Source organism: Canis lupus, chromosome 5 (genome assembly GCF_048164855.1).
Source record: "Canis lupus baileyi chromosome 5, mCanLup2.hap1, whole genome shotgun sequence".
Lineage (NCBI taxonomy): Eukaryota > Metazoa > Chordata > Mammalia > Carnivora > Canidae > Canis > Canis lupus.
Window position 1 is genome coordinate 9,596,138 of NC_132842.1, and position 15,567 is coordinate 9,611,704.

At 35.9% G+C, this 15,567-nt stretch overlaps 1 protein-coding gene and 1 long non-coding RNA gene across 2 annotated transcripts in view; one reads left to right on the forward strand and one right to left on the reverse strand.

The window, feature by feature from the left end:
- Positions 1 to 15,567, forward strand: part of DNAJC1 (DnaJ heat shock protein family (Hsp40) member C1) — a 206,333-nt gene that overhangs the window by 137,812 nt on the left and 52,954 nt on the right. The window lies entirely within an intron of this gene.
- The window catches only part of LOC140633210 (uncharacterized), a 73,661-nt gene that overhangs the window by 2,973 nt on the left and 55,121 nt on the right, over positions 1 to 15,567 (reverse strand). Inside the window, exon 2 of the long non-coding RNA XR_012030837.1 lies at positions 6,269 to 6,368. This is a non-coding gene — a long non-coding RNA (uncharacterized lncRNA). The remainder of the gene's footprint in view (positions 1 to 6,268; positions 6,369 to 15,567) is intronic.

Sequence of the window (15,567 nt, forward strand, 5' to 3'; positions counted from 1 at the left end):
CTTTATCTTTGGACTTCTCTTTTCTTTTTTTTTTTTTTTTTTTTTAAACTTTTATTTATTTATGATAGTCACAGAGAGAGAGAGAGAGAGGCAGAGACACAGGCAGAGGGAGAAGCAGGCTCCATGCACCGGAAGCCAGACGTGGGATTTGATCCTGGATCCCCAGGATCGTGCCCTGGGCCAAAGGCAGGCGCTAAACCGCTGCGCCACCCAGGGATCCCTTCTCTTTTCTATCCCACTCACTTCCAGAGTGATCTTATTAAATCTCTTGGCTTTAAATCCAATTTTTATGCTGATGCCTCCCAAATTTATATCTTTACATGGTACTTCCTCCTGAACTCCAGACCTATTTATTTCTACTTATGTATTTCCACTTTTGTGTCTGATAGGCATCTCCAATTTCATGTGCTTTTGTTTTTTCTCTCTTTTTTTGACTAATGGTTTTCTCATTCCAATTTTTCCCTTCTAATAGTTCTTAAATTAACACTGTTTCTATTCTTTTAGTGGTTACTATGGTAATTACAATATTCATTATCATCCTTTTCCTGAATACTATGAAGACCTTGGAATGTTATAACTCTTTTTATTCTTCCTCTTTTTTAAATTCTTCTTCCTTGATTGTTATATTATTAATGTATTTTAATTCTTATTTTTTAAAACCATTTCAAGATATCTTTTTTTTTTTTTTTTAATTTTTATTTTTATTTATGATAGTCACAGAGAGAGAGAGAGAGAGAGAGAGGCAGAGGGAGAAGCAGGCTCAATGCACCAGGAGCCCGACGCGGGATTCGATCCCGGGTCTCCAGGATCGCGCCCTGGGCCAAAGGCAGGCGCTAAACCGCTGCGCCACCCAGGGATCCCTCAAGATATCTTTATTATATTTACTATTTGTTGTGTGTTTTGTTGATTCTTCTCATTCTTCAAATTTTCTTTTGGGAGTCCTTTTTTTTCCTGAGCTTCATCCTTTAGATTTTGCTTTAGCTAAGGACTATTAGTGTGAAAAGTTAGCTTTGTGTTTGTGTGAATGTATCTTTATTTTCATTCTTGAAAGTTATTTTTGCTTGGGAGTTCTATGTTGACAATTATCTTATTCTAGTGAGTAAATAATAAAGAACAATCATAATATTTCAGTGTCTTCTAACTTACATTTTTACTATCAACTGTCTAATCGTTACTTCTTTGGAGATAAAGTCTTCTTTTACTGCTTCTGACTTTTTAATTTATTATAATCTTTTGTCAGCACAGAGTTATTAATCAAACCAAAACTATGTTTAAGTAGAATTGGGCAATGACATGTAGCTACGGTATGGGAACTATGCACATTTAGTCATCATTACCATCTTCATCATCATGTTTTGGATGCTTGTTTTTATTGTGCTGCTCAGCATCTACAGTTGCTTAATCTCCTTTATACATTAAGTAGTCTCATCTTATGGTGTTCCTTCAGACTGCCAGTGTTCTCTAGTGCACCCTCAGAGGTATCCTTCCTTTTCAGCTTGCTGTCTTCCCAAAGACCCCACGGAACTCCCCCATGGAGCCTGTACCAGAGTCCGATGACCTTAGGAGCTACAGCCTCAGGCTTGGGTGGTCCTTAGGCCCTACACACCCAGCTGCACCTACACCAGGAATGTTGTGACAGCTGATGTTAGAGCAGCACTTATCCAGGCCCACTTCTGGGTTTAAAAAAAAAAAAAAAAAAACTTTGCTTTGGTTTTCTCCATTACCTGCCTAGGTATCACTGTTTTTTCTTATGCCTTTCTTTGGAGTTTTTGGGCTTACTGAATAGGAGATTGGTGCTTTTTTGTTGTAGGAACAGTTATCATCTCCTTACATAATTGCCTTAGGCCATTTCTGCTGCATTCTGAGGCTCAGGTTAGATATTTACTAGACTTTCTCTCTTTATATCCCATATCTCATAACCTCACTTTCATATTTTTCCTACTTTCATTTCTTGGGGCCTCATTCTGGATGGCTTTTTATTTCCTATGTCCCATTTCAATAATTCTCTTTACGGCTATGTCTAATCTGATGTTCAATTTATCCACTGAGTTTATATTTCAACTTGAATTATATTTCAACTTTGAATTTATATTTCAACTTAAAGAATTTTAATCTGAGAGGTACTACATGATACTCTTTCACGTCTTTTTAGTAAATAATTACAGTTTTCTAATTCTTGTGGATATTTTCACACTAATTTTTTTTTTAAGATTTTTTATTTATTTGAGAGCAAGCAAGCGAGTGACCATGAGTGGCCAAGGGAGAGGGAGAAATAGACTCCCTGCTGAACAGGGAGCCCAAGGCAGGACTCAACCTTGGGATGATGACCTGAGTCAGATACTTAACCAACTGAGCCACCCGCATGCCCTTATTTATTTCTTTAAACATACTATACATGGTTCTATAATCTTTGTATGACAATTATAATCTGATATTCTGATGTACAAACGTGGGTTTTTACTTTCTTGTGTTGCTTCTGCAAGTTCTCACTCATGCCTACTGGTTTTCTTCATTATTCTTTTACTGGGAGTCCATCTTTCTTTAAAAAGGTATTTGAACTCTCTAAGACCTTGGATGATTGTACTTCCTTCCAGACACCTGGTGGTGGTGACACCACTAACACAGTACTACTTTAAACTGAATTCAAGATTTGGGGCTATAAATCCTTGTGAGAGAGCCAGCTCATGGTAACAAATTCTCAGGAATTTATTTTATCACCCTAAGGTGCTCAGCCTTTTATTTTTTTTAAATATTTATGTATTTATTATTTATGATAGAGAGAGAGAGAGAGAGGCAGAGACACAGGAAGAGGGAGATGCAGGCTCCATGCCAGGAGCCTGACGCGAGACTCGATCCCAGGACTCCAGGATCGCGCCCTGGGCCAAAGGCAGGCGCTAAACCGCTGAGCCACCCAGGGATCCCCATGTGCTCAGCCTTTTAGAAGTACCTTTCCTTACAATCCCCTGTGGATGGGAGATGCATGGTGAATTTTTTTCTTACCTGTCTTAAACTGAGGTTGTAGTACTTAATAGAAATCCCAGTTCTACTGTGAGGAAGAGAAGATTCTATTAGATTTCCCACCTTGTGAAGATTCTGGAGTTTCTGTTTCCTAAAGCTTCAGGCACTTGTTAGACTCTGTTTTTGCCTTCAGTTATATTATAGATTGAAAAATCCCTTATTATCTTGTGAGTTTTTCAAAGCTTTTATATATACATATATAATTGCTATTTTCCAGCTACAGTGATGATCCAGATACCTAGTCACCTATTTTAAGGAAACCCTAAATTTTTTACATTCATTTGCTATACTAAAGTATTTTTTCCAGGGCCCAAAATTATATTCTGTCAATTAAAACAGTTTCAATAAAGTAGCAGGTAGCTCCCTTCACAATGATATTATAATAATAGCAGCTAATATTTGTTGACCATTATATAACAAGAATTATACACAAACTACCTCAGTTAAGCCCCACATTAACTATATGAGGTATTATTATTATCCTCCATTTCTTGATGAGTTAACTGAAGCTTAAAGTAGTTATATTATTTGCCCAAGTTTCCAAAGTGAGTAACTAGGTGAACTTAGAATCAAAAGGCAGTCTATCTGACCACAAAACTTTTACTCTTGACCATTACACCATACTGCCTTTAATGGATCATGGCCATTATATTATAGATCTTTCGTAACTAAATTTGATTAAACTCTGCGTGCTATACTTAATAAGTACAAATTTTTTTTTTTTTTTTAATAAGTACAATTTAACCTAGAGCTGGCTAAGGAAATCTGAAGCTCAAACAGTTCTTTTTTTAATTTTTAAAATTCTAGAAGTATTTCTATTTTATCATTAATATATTCAGAGCATGATACTTTTCTTTCTTTGACATTTTATGTAAGATTGCTTTTATCAAAGAAAAATCATTTCCCCAAAATTATAACAATGTAATAGCTATATAATTTATAAAAGTTTTTAATAGGCATTGGTATACTTCTTTCTTTTGGTGTATTAATCTACATGCCTGATTGTCTTATTAATCAAATTACCAGAGTATTTTTATTGTTATTTTCTTCATTAAAACAGTTGCTCTGGAGCATTTAACAAAAAATAATTGAGCTAATACTTTATGCTTCTAAGTGCTTCTGGTTAAATTGATCAGCCCAATTAAAAAAATAACTTTAATTTTTACATAATTTATGTAGACTTGAACAGGAATTTTAGTGTAACATCTATTAACCACTTAATAGTGACTTCGACCAGTTTGCTTTGATGAAAGATCAGGCTCTATGCAATGGCAAATGAAGTTAACAAATTTGCAGTTTATCATCTTTTTTTTTTTTTTTAAGACTTTATTTATTCATGAGAGACAGAGAGAGAGGCAGAGACACAGGCAGAGGCAGAGGGAAAAGCAGGCTCCATGCAGGGAGCCCGACATGGGACTTGATCCCTGTGTCCAGGATCACAGGAGCACTGAAGGCGGTGCTAAACCACTGAGCCACTGGGCTGCCCCATGCAGTTTATCATCTTATTAATTAGTGCAGCTTGAAGGGACAAAAAGAAGCATCAAAATTAAAGTGTACTGCAGCCCCTGGGTGGCTCAATTGGTTAAGCGCTGACTTTTGATTTTGGCTCAGGTCATGATCTCAGAGTCTTGAGATGGAGCCCCATGTCAGGCTCGGCACTGAGTGAGGAGCCTGCTTAAGATTCTCTTTCCCTCTCCCTCTACTCTTCCCCTCTCCCAAAAATAAACTAGTGTATATCATCTAGAAAATCCTTTAAATTTATCTCCATATAATTACCAAAACCCCAGGTAGTCTCTTCCCCATATAAGAATTGAAAAATCTGTTCTCTCAAATAGCCTCTAAGTGATAATATTTTTTAAAAGCACTCTAAATATATTAGAAAATAAAGTATAAAACAAACTGATCTGAAAACCAACATATAGGAAACTATTCAAAATGATAGGAATAAAAGCTGCAAAATTAGATAATACTCTTTTAAATCATAGTGTCATTTCTTTCCTATATTACTAAAACTTGTTAAATTGGCATTGTTCTCTATATACTCCTAAAATCTTTTCTTTTAAATTTCAGCATAGTTAACATACAGTGTTATATTAGTTTTGGATATACAATATAGTGATTCAACAGTTCTAAAAAATTTAATAATTATATCTCCTTACAGAACCTAAACCTGGACAGATGAAAAAGGGTCCAATGACAATAAGATTATAAAATAGTTTCAGAATTTTGAGTTCATTAGCAAAACCTAAGTAAATGTACTAAAACTGAAATTTTGTACTAACTAAAACTGGAATTTGGATAGTACATTTATATCTTCTTTGATTTGAATTTAAAAATAAGCTCTTTGCCAAAAAGGTCAGAGAGCTAGAACTTACTTCATTGAGCTTACAGAACCAGCTAAAGAAATGTTTTTGGATTATCTTACTGATAAATGCAGGTGTGTGACAGAAAAAGAAAGTTAAGCTTATTCCAAAAATGATCATATTTCTTCTGACTTATGAAATATTTTACTCAGTTCCAAGTAGTATATATCTCCAAGAACTTTGCACCTCTGATTCTGACATTTTGCTTAATATTTGTACATCATCTTAGCTATTATATTGAATATTGAATCTTTTTACCCACAAGCACATTTTTCAATGCTTCGTATTCACAGATTCATTCAGCTGATTCTAATCTATTGACTACTATGTGCAAGGCATGAACTAAGCCTTTGGGATACATCTGAGAAGACAGCAGCCCCAGCTCTCATGGAATTTGCATTCTGAGTAGAGAGACAAGTTTTACTGGGTGTTCCCAATTACTAAATTTACATATATCCCCCATCAGAACATTCTCTGACAGTTTTTGATAACTGGATTGTTAATTTTGTTAGAGACATTCAAAATAATGTAAAAGCAGTAATGAATTTCCTCCCAACTGTACCAGTAGTTCTCTGCTCATCTCTCATCTTTATTTGATGCCTACATTTTCAGCCATCAACTCTATTCCTTGGATTTCCCAATTTACATCTTTAAAACCTCTCACCTTTCTTTTATGGCTACCTCTGTTCAATGTATCTAAAACAGAACTTAAGCCTCCCAACTTCCTCAAATCTGTACTTCCAGCCAGCACCATAGACTCAGGATTTTATATGTTTTCTTTAACTTTTTCCTATTTTTATTAACCAGTTTATTCTGGCTTTGTTATCTGGTTTTTGTTTTTGTTTTTTTTTTAATCCCTCCTTTGAAATCCCTCTTTGCTGGAGTACCTGGGTGGCTCAATAGTTTTCCAACTCTTGATTTTGGCTCGTCTTGATCTCAGGGTTGTAAGTTCCAGCTCTGTGTTGGACTCTGTGCTGGGGGTGGAACCTATTTAAAAAAAAATCCCTCATCACTAATAATAGTAGTCCAGTATCTCATTATTTCATGACTGCTAATAGTTTCTTGGTTATTATCTTATCAGTTCATTCTGTTGGCTTTTCTCAGATTAAATCTTTTAAAATACTTCATTGGAGAGTCACTCTTTCCTAAAGTATTTTCTTACAAAATCATCTTACTGTGATCTTTTCTTATCTGAATTCTCATAGCATGATTTCTGTACTGCTCATACTTAGCTATTATAGTACCTGGAATTATCTAGTTCAATTATTTGGTTATAATTTTTTCAATTAAGAAAAAAACTTGCTGATTGCCTGCTGTGTGGAAGATAGTATGACTTGGTGATACAGTAATAAATAAGACATGCCAAATTTTGTCCTTAATATTAACTAACATTTATTAAGTGGCTACTATGTGTCTGGTACTGTTCTGTGCACTCATTTAATCCTCACAGCAACCCCATGTGGTATATGCTATTATTTCCTCATATTACACAGGAGAGAACTGAAGTACAGAGAAATAAAATAACTTTTTCCAAATTAGTTAGCTAATAAATGACATAGCCATGATTCAGACCCACTTCACTAGCTTCCAAATGCATGCTCTTAGCCACTGCCACTACTATATCATTTAGTTGAAAAGGTAAGACAGAGTCTTAAATAAGCACATTTTGAGGTGTACTGTAAGAGCTTTGTGAGAGGTTTAAAGTACTTTTGCAGTTCAGCAGATGGCAAGATTACTTCCTAGGGGAAAAAAAAAAGCTTTATGAGGGATTTGGAAGTGGGGTGGGAAGAAACATTCCAGAGAGAGGAATTTGCATGATATAAAGCACTCTTGAGACAGACTATTCAGAGCATATTACAAGGAATTGTGAGTAATGTAGTTTAGCTGGGACAAAGGATACTTGAAATGGTAAAAGGAAATAAGTTTATAAAAGTAGGTTGCAGCCAAATTGTAGGTCTTGAATATGAAATTAAGATGTTTAAATCATATTTTATAGATTGTGGAGTGATATTATTAAGTCTGTATCTTAGAAATGTTCGAATACAATAATGTTTAAGGCCAAAGGGAAGAGAGAAGGACCAGTTAGAAAGTTATTGCAATAGTCTAAGAAATAATAAAGCCTTGAATTAGGTAACTAGAGAGACTGTAGGAGTCTTCTTGAATTTTCAACATTTGCCAACTGATTGGCTACCAGGCGATTGGAAGAGGCAGGTACCACTGACTAAGATAAGGGAGCACAGTTAGGAGATTACAGGTAGAGAAAGGTGATATATTCAGTTTGAGACATATGCCAAATTTATGATGATGCCAGTAGAAGGAAACATTCAGCAGACAGTAATGAAGAATTTAAGAGATCAGAATTAGAGATGTAACTATTGGAGACCTTGGCATAAACATCTGATATAGCTAAAACCAGGGGAGTGTGTAGAGGAAAAAACATCTAGGGGACAGATGGAGGAATCAGAACTACCACAGGAATATTCCCAAAGTAAAGAGAACCAGAAGGATTAAATAGGAAGTGAGAGAGTGGAATGTTGCAGAGAGGTAAAACAAATGTGGCGAATTTCTTGGCCACATTTATGAAATCTAGGTTGTGAGATCATGAGTATTTAGGCTTATATGCACTTATGCCTTATATATGCTATTTTATTTCTTTCTCTTAGACATTTGTTTGTTTGTTTTGCTTCCTGTCATTGGCTATTCTACTTCAAATCATTTTCTAGTCCTTATATCATAAGTCAATTCTAGATTCCCTCACAGCACCTGGAAATCATAGATTAACTCTGGTATCTATGCATGTTATATATAATAATATGTTACATATTGTTATATATAATATATGTGGATAAAGTAAATATTATGTTATAGACATAAAAGTAAATGTAGACTAGACCTTAAGAATGTTCCTTTGGGAGATTTCTAGCAACATGAAAGATGTAAGATATGAATGAACCCTGTCCTTCCAATATAAGATGAAGTATTAAGAACAAAAAGATGTAATCATAGCTTTGATTAATAAGAGAATAAAAGAGAAATCCAGTTTTGCTTTAGTGCCAGTAACAACAATTCAAAACCATAGTCATAAGTAGAACTGACACCACAGAGTATAAGCCTTGGTGCCTGGGGTTTTAATACCTACTTGAGGCAGAAATTGTGCCTTTGGGTCCACAGGCAGCTGGAATTGAGCCTCTTGGAAAAAGCCTGGTCTCAAATGGCTAGTTCCCTGTGAAAGGGGAATGAGCAAAATTCAGTGGTCCAAAGCCATTAAAAACTCTAGGATCCTGACAAAAGTTAGTGCAAAAATACTCTCTACCATGAAACTTAGGGCTTTAGGAACTTCTGTTGAGGGAGTTAAAAAAAAAAAAAAAAAGGATCAGTAAGGATGTGCTTACAATAAAAATATAAATTTTAAGGGTAATCAACCAATCCAACAAGGAAGAAAATTGTAATTCCAAGAACAGAAGAAAACCAACTTGAAAGAGATCATAAAACTACTTATATTAAAATAAGTAATGTCAGAGATTTAAAAAAAGAAATAAAACCATAGTGAAAAAACATGACAGGAATAACAGGATAAGAAAAAAAAAAAAACAAGAGATGGGACTCCTGGGTAGCTCAGCAGTTGAGCATCTGCCTTTGGCTCAGGGCATGATTCTGGGGTCTGGAATCGAGTCCCACATCGGGCTCCTCGCAGGGAGCCTGCTTCTCCCTCTGCCTATGTCTCTGCTTCTCTCTCTCTCTCTGTGTGTCTCTCATATTCTTTCTGCTTACAATTCAAAGAATTGTATTTAAGATAAATACAATCTTAAAAAAAGAAAAGGAAAAAACAATGTCTTGAAATGAAATGTTCATTTTGTTGTTGTTCTTTATTTTTAATGGCTGAATTAAACTGCTGAGATGAGAATTGGTGAATTAGATGATTTGGTCAAATCAACCAGAATGTAGAATGAAGAGAGAAGGATGGGGAAATATAAGAATGAGAGATATGGAAGGTAGGATGGGAAAGCATAGATATATTTAATAGTTTCAGAAGGAGAGAATGGGAGATGTAATTCTCAATAAAATAATGGCTGAGATTTTTCAGAATTGACAAAAGAAACAGTCCTGATATTCCTGGAATACACAATGCTCTGGAGAAGAGAAACAAAAACAATCCATATCAAAACAAACCATGGAGACACTGTTGAACAGTAAAGCAAATAGAACATGTTAAAACTAATTATGGTGAGAAAACCAAGGAACACCCTGTACTAACAATTGACATCTCATCTACAGCAACAGGTATCAGAAAAAGTCAGGGCACCTCGATGGTCAGTTGGTTAAGGATCTGCCGTCATCTCAGGTCAGGATCCCAGGGTCTTGGGATTGAGCCCCGCATTGGGACTCTCTACTCAGGGGGGAGTCTGCTTCTCCCTCTCCTTCTCCCTCTCCTCCCCCTGTCTGCCACTCCCCCTACTTGTGCTCACTCTCTCTGTCAAATAAATAAATAAAATCTTTTTTTTAAAAAAAGTAGAAAAATACCTTCTAAGTACTGAAAGAAAATAACTGTCATCTTAGCATTTTATGCCTAATTAAAGTATTGGTTGAGAGTAAGATATTTTCAGACAAATTAAGATTTAACAGCTTGCCATTCCCCAATCCTTACTATAAGACTAGTAAAGGATATGCCTCAGCTAAAAGAAAACTAAACATAGAAGAAAGGAGAGAGCAGAAAAAAAAAAAAAGCTGTGACCAAAAGAAAAATAAATATGTTGATAAATCTTAAGTGTTGGCTGTAAAAGAAACTATTGTGATAATGAGGACTAATTTGAATGACTAATTAAGAACAAGCTGAAACTAAAATATGTGACTGCAATACTTAAAAAACTGAAGAAGGAAATCAGAAACATTTTAGGATCCTTGTATTGATAGGAGAAAGATAGAAAAACTGATTATGGACTTTGTTAGTAATTTTTTTTTAAGATTTTATTTATTTATTCATGAGAGACAGAGAGGCAGAGACATAGGCAAAGGGAGAAGCCGCCTCCTCACAGGGAGCCCCATGTGGGACTCAAACCCCAGATCCAGAATCATACCCTGAGCCAAAGGCAGATGCTCAATAACTGAACCACCCAGGTTGTCCCTTTTAGTGATTATTTTAAAGGTACGGGGGCGGGGGGGGGTATTCATTAATAAAACTAGGATGTACAATTTCAAACCGACCAAATGGAGGAAAAGAAAATAAGAAAACTTGATCAGTAGAATGAAAAGAGAAGGAACAAAAGGTAACACATGATAAAATTACCTTATTTTTGTGTCCTAAATTTCTGGTCTGTTAAATGAGTGTAATTATACCTACCTAAGAACATGGAATATAGGTGATCCAGCTGAGCTATCTGAGCCAAATCCAGCCTAGATTCATCATCTCTGAGTCCCACAGACTCATGCCAGAAATAAATGCCTGTTGTTTTAAACACTGATATTTGCATTTGCAACAATAACAAACTAATAAACCTGGCAAAGTTAAAAATTAAATGTTGGCAAGTGTTTAGAGGAAAAACAGGGGCTCTCAATTGCTATCAATGGGAAAGTAAATTAATACAGTCCCTTTGGGGAATATGGCAATAGTTGATTTTAAAGTTGAAATTACCCATATCCTATTAACAGGGACCAGAAATTCTATTTCTAAATATATACACTAATGGGGTGCCTGGGTGGTTGGTTAAGTATCTGCCTTTGGCTCAGGTCATGATTCCGTGGTCCTGGGATCAAGCCCCGTGTCTGGCTCCCTGCTTAGCGGGGAGTCGGCTTCTCCCTCTGCTTCTCTCCCCTGCTTGTGTGTTCTCTTTCTCAAATAAATAAATAAAATATTTTAAAATAAATAAATATATTTATTACACTAGAGAAATACACATATAGGTAAAGAGTCCTCTAAAAGATGTTTATTACAGCATTCTAATAGTAAAAATTGGAAATAGCCTAAATGCCTATCAATAAGGAAAATTAATGGATAAATAAATTATATATTACAGTCCTACAATGTGCCCTACAACGAGGGTTGAATTGTGCCCTCCAAAAATTCATATCTACCCAGAAGTTTAGGATATGATTTTATTTGGAAAGAAGTTTTAGTTAAGATACGGTCATATTGCATCCAGATGGGCCTTAAATCTAATAATGAGTATCATTATAAAAATAGAAGACTCACAGAAACCCCCAGGGAAGAATCATGCAACACAGCAGAGACTGAAGTGATGCAGCTACAAGCCAAGGAACCCCAAAGATTGCTAGCAGCCACCAGAAATGAGGAGAGAGGCATGGAACAGATTCTCCTTTAGAGCTTCCAAGAGGAACCTGCCTTGCTAACACCTTGATTTGCCACTTCTAGCCTCCTAATGCCTAAGCCACCCAGTTTGTGGCAATATTTTTTGGCAGCCCAAGGAGCTAGTATACAATGAATACTACATCCCAGTTAAAAAAAATGAACTCTGCAGCAGTTCTTATATGTGTGTGGGTGTGTGTGTGTGTATCTTAAACTCAATGATCAATGTGGAATCAATGTCAGATGTGGAAACAGTATATAGAGAAGTGAGCTGCCTTTCCATTCATGTCTCCTTGGCTATATGCAGGAACGGTTTAGTGGCAAATTACTGCCCCTCTCAGAATGGCCAGAATCTTTCTGTATCTTTCCCTCATTCATTCTGCTGGTCAGACAGTCATTCAACATGACTATTATAAGCCTGCCAGCGTGGTAAAGTATGCTAAGATAATCAAGGAATTTCTCCCCATGTTTTCACCTGTTGATACATTTATTATATCTCATTTTTACTCTCAAGACCAAAAACACATGAAGTAGTAACAAAGCACTTTATATATTATTGTTGTTCAAACTAAAAATCTGTTGACTGATACTATTTATATGTAAGTGGAAAGCATATCAAAAGCCATAAAATTTTAAGACTAAATAAGTAAGGAAGAAAATATAAGGACAGTTGAGTAGCTTTTCTCAAGAGTGAGGAAAATAAACGATGGAAAAATCATAACAAATGTTAAGTTAGGGGGAAAAAACAGCCTAAACTTACCTGTATAAAAATGCAGTTAGAAATATGGTGACAAGAAAGAAAGAAAGAAAGAAAGAAAGAAAGAAAGAAAGAAAGAAAGAAAGAAAGAAAGAAAGAAAGAAAGAAAGAAAGAAAGAAAGAAAGAAAGAAAGAAAGAAAGAAAGAAAGAAAGAAAGAAAGAAAGAAAGAAAGAAAGAAAGAAAAGAAATATGGTGACACAGTGGGATGCCTGGGTGGCTCAGTGGTTGAACATCCACCTTTGGCTCAGGGCATGATCCTGGAGTCCTGGGATCAAGTCCCACATCGAATCGGGCTTCCTGCATGGTGCCTGCTTCTCCCTCTGCCTGTGTCTCTGCCTCTGTCTCTCTCTCTGTCTCTCTCATAAATAAATAAAATAAAATCTTAAAAAAAAAGAAATATGGTGAACATATGGGTAACCTGGAAGGGATTATGCTGCGATTTGATCCTGGTATGATAGTGATTTTTAAATTTTTCACATTCATTTCCTCATCCTAGGAATCATCTTACCAGATGTATAGCACTGGTCATGAGGAAATCTAAATAAAATATAAAAATTTACTACTATAACTTTATGAAGCAGCAGTTCTTAAGTGCATACCTCCTCTAAGTTTTTGTTTTCACCTAAAAATCTAATGGATTATTTGTGGTTTTCTAGATTTAAGTCTCTGAATTTGCAGAAAATAAAAATACCTAAATAACATCTATTTTTTAATTATCCTGATTTTATAAATTATTTCTCTTTATTATGTTTTTCTTACCTATATTCTTGTTCCTATCCCCTTTCTGCAAGTTTCACAGGCCCTCTCTTATTAATGATTAATACTCGACACTACTATACGGTATTCTTTCCATTGATTCAACAAGGGTTTTCAGAGCACCTAGTATGTTTCTAGGACTTTATAATCAGATGATATAACAAAACAAGAGGAAACTATATTCATCCTCATCTATAGACTTTGCAAGTCTTGTCATGACTATGATGCTGTTTAAAATTATCGGGATGCCTGGGTGGCTCAGTGGTTGAGCGTCTGCCTTCGGCTTGGCATGATCCTGGAATGCCTGGATCGAGTCCCACATCGGGCTCTGCATGGAGCCTGCTTCTCCCACTGCCTATGTCTCTGCCTCTCTCTCTCTCTCTCTGTCTCTCATGAATGAATAAATAAAATCTTTTTAAAAATAAAATTATAATCCTACATTAAGTTTGTAGAAACATTGAAAAGGTGTCCCTCACTTAAGCAATTTGGCTTGATGTATGTTTAAGATATTCCATGGTACAATATATATGCCCATTGTCAGTGACAGTTTAACATTCACACTGGTAACTTTTTTTTTTTTTTTTTTTTTAAGATTTCATTTATTCATGAGAGACAGAGAGAGAGAGAAGCAGAAACACAGGCAGGGGGAAAAGAGGCTCCATGCAGGAAGCCTGATGTGGGACTTGATCCCGGGACTCCAGGATCAGGTCCTGGGCTGAAGGCAGGTGCCAAACTGCTGAGCCACCCAGGGATCCCCTACATTGGTAACTTATACCCCTGACAGTGGATTACTGGGCTACAATGGGAAACGTCAAGTCTCTTTTTTTTTTTTTTTTTTTTAATTTTATTTATTTACGATAGTCACAGAGAGAGAGAGGCAGAGACACAGGCAGAGGGAGAAGCAGGCTCCATGCAGGGAGCCCGACGTGGGACTCGATCCTGGGTCTCCAGGATCATGCCCCGGGCCAAAGGCAGGTGCCAAACCGCTGCGCCACCCAGGGATCCCAAGAAACGTCAAGTCTTAACCTGGCTCTGCCACTGATTGCCCCATGAGCCTGAGGAAGCTTTTTCAATTTCTGTAGGCTTTAGTTTCTTCTATCTTAAATTGTCTCTGAAATCCTTCTAATTCTGAAAATCTTGGTAAATATTATAGCATATATACTATTGAAGTACTGCTTTTCTAAGGGGCATATAACTACTAAAAATGTTGCCCTCAGTGCTTTAAAAAAACTAATTAGATTCCAGTATACATGTGTAATACTTAATATTATGACTTTGACAAATACTGGATGGACCATAGTTGAACAGAATGGAAAGAATATTGTAGATTTCTCATTTCCCCGGTACCATTTACAATCCTAAATCCTGATTTTTTAGATCCCTTCAATTTCTTTTTGTTTGTTATTAATTCCCAAAGAGAATTAATATGGGAAATTTTTATGCTGGAGACAAAATACCTGTTCCCTTGAGGTTACATTTAACTTTAAAAGCTATAAATACAGGGCAGCCCAGGTGGCTGCGCTAGCGCTGCCTTCGGCCCAGGGCATGATCCTGGAAACCGGGGATGAAGTCCTACATCAAGCTCTCTGCCTGGAGCCTGCTTCTCCCTCTGCCTGTGTCTCTGCCTCTCTTTCTCTCTTTGTGTCTCTCATGAATAAATAAATAAAATTAAAAAAATATATATATATAGCGATTCTACATCTGTATACGTGGAATGTTCAGCACAATAAGTATAGTTACCTTCTGTGTGTGTCTCTCATGAATAAATAAATAAAATATTTTTTTAAAAGGCTGTAAATACATAAATAAAAATATTCCCTGAAACATAAAACATATCTTTGGTAGACTACTTTCTGAGCCAAGAGATCTACATTTTGAACCTCATTAATCCTGGGAGAAATCTATAATTATTGTTACTTCCAATTTGTGTATATTATTCACTTCTAATAATTCATCTAGAAATTATTTTTCTACCTCCAAAGGGGCCTGATAGACTTCCTATCTATTTCTCCTACAGCTTCTTCTACCTTTCCACCACAATACTCATTCAGCACTCACTGACTCAAATAATGTGCTACAGGCATTAAGGATATGTAAATGAAAGGTATGATCCCAAAACTTTAGATTATCATATGCAAGTAATGTGAAGAGACCATCATAATATAAAACAGTGGTTTTTGTAAAAGGATATTGATGGTATGGAGTACCTTAGTATCTTGGGAGTTAGAAAGGCTTCACTGAGAACTATTATTCCTTTTTGTTTTTTAATTGAAGTATAGTTATCATATATTAGTTTCGGGAATACAATATAGCAGCCAGCTGGCTCAGCAGTGTAGCACTGCCTTCAGCCCAGGGCGTGATCCTGGAAAC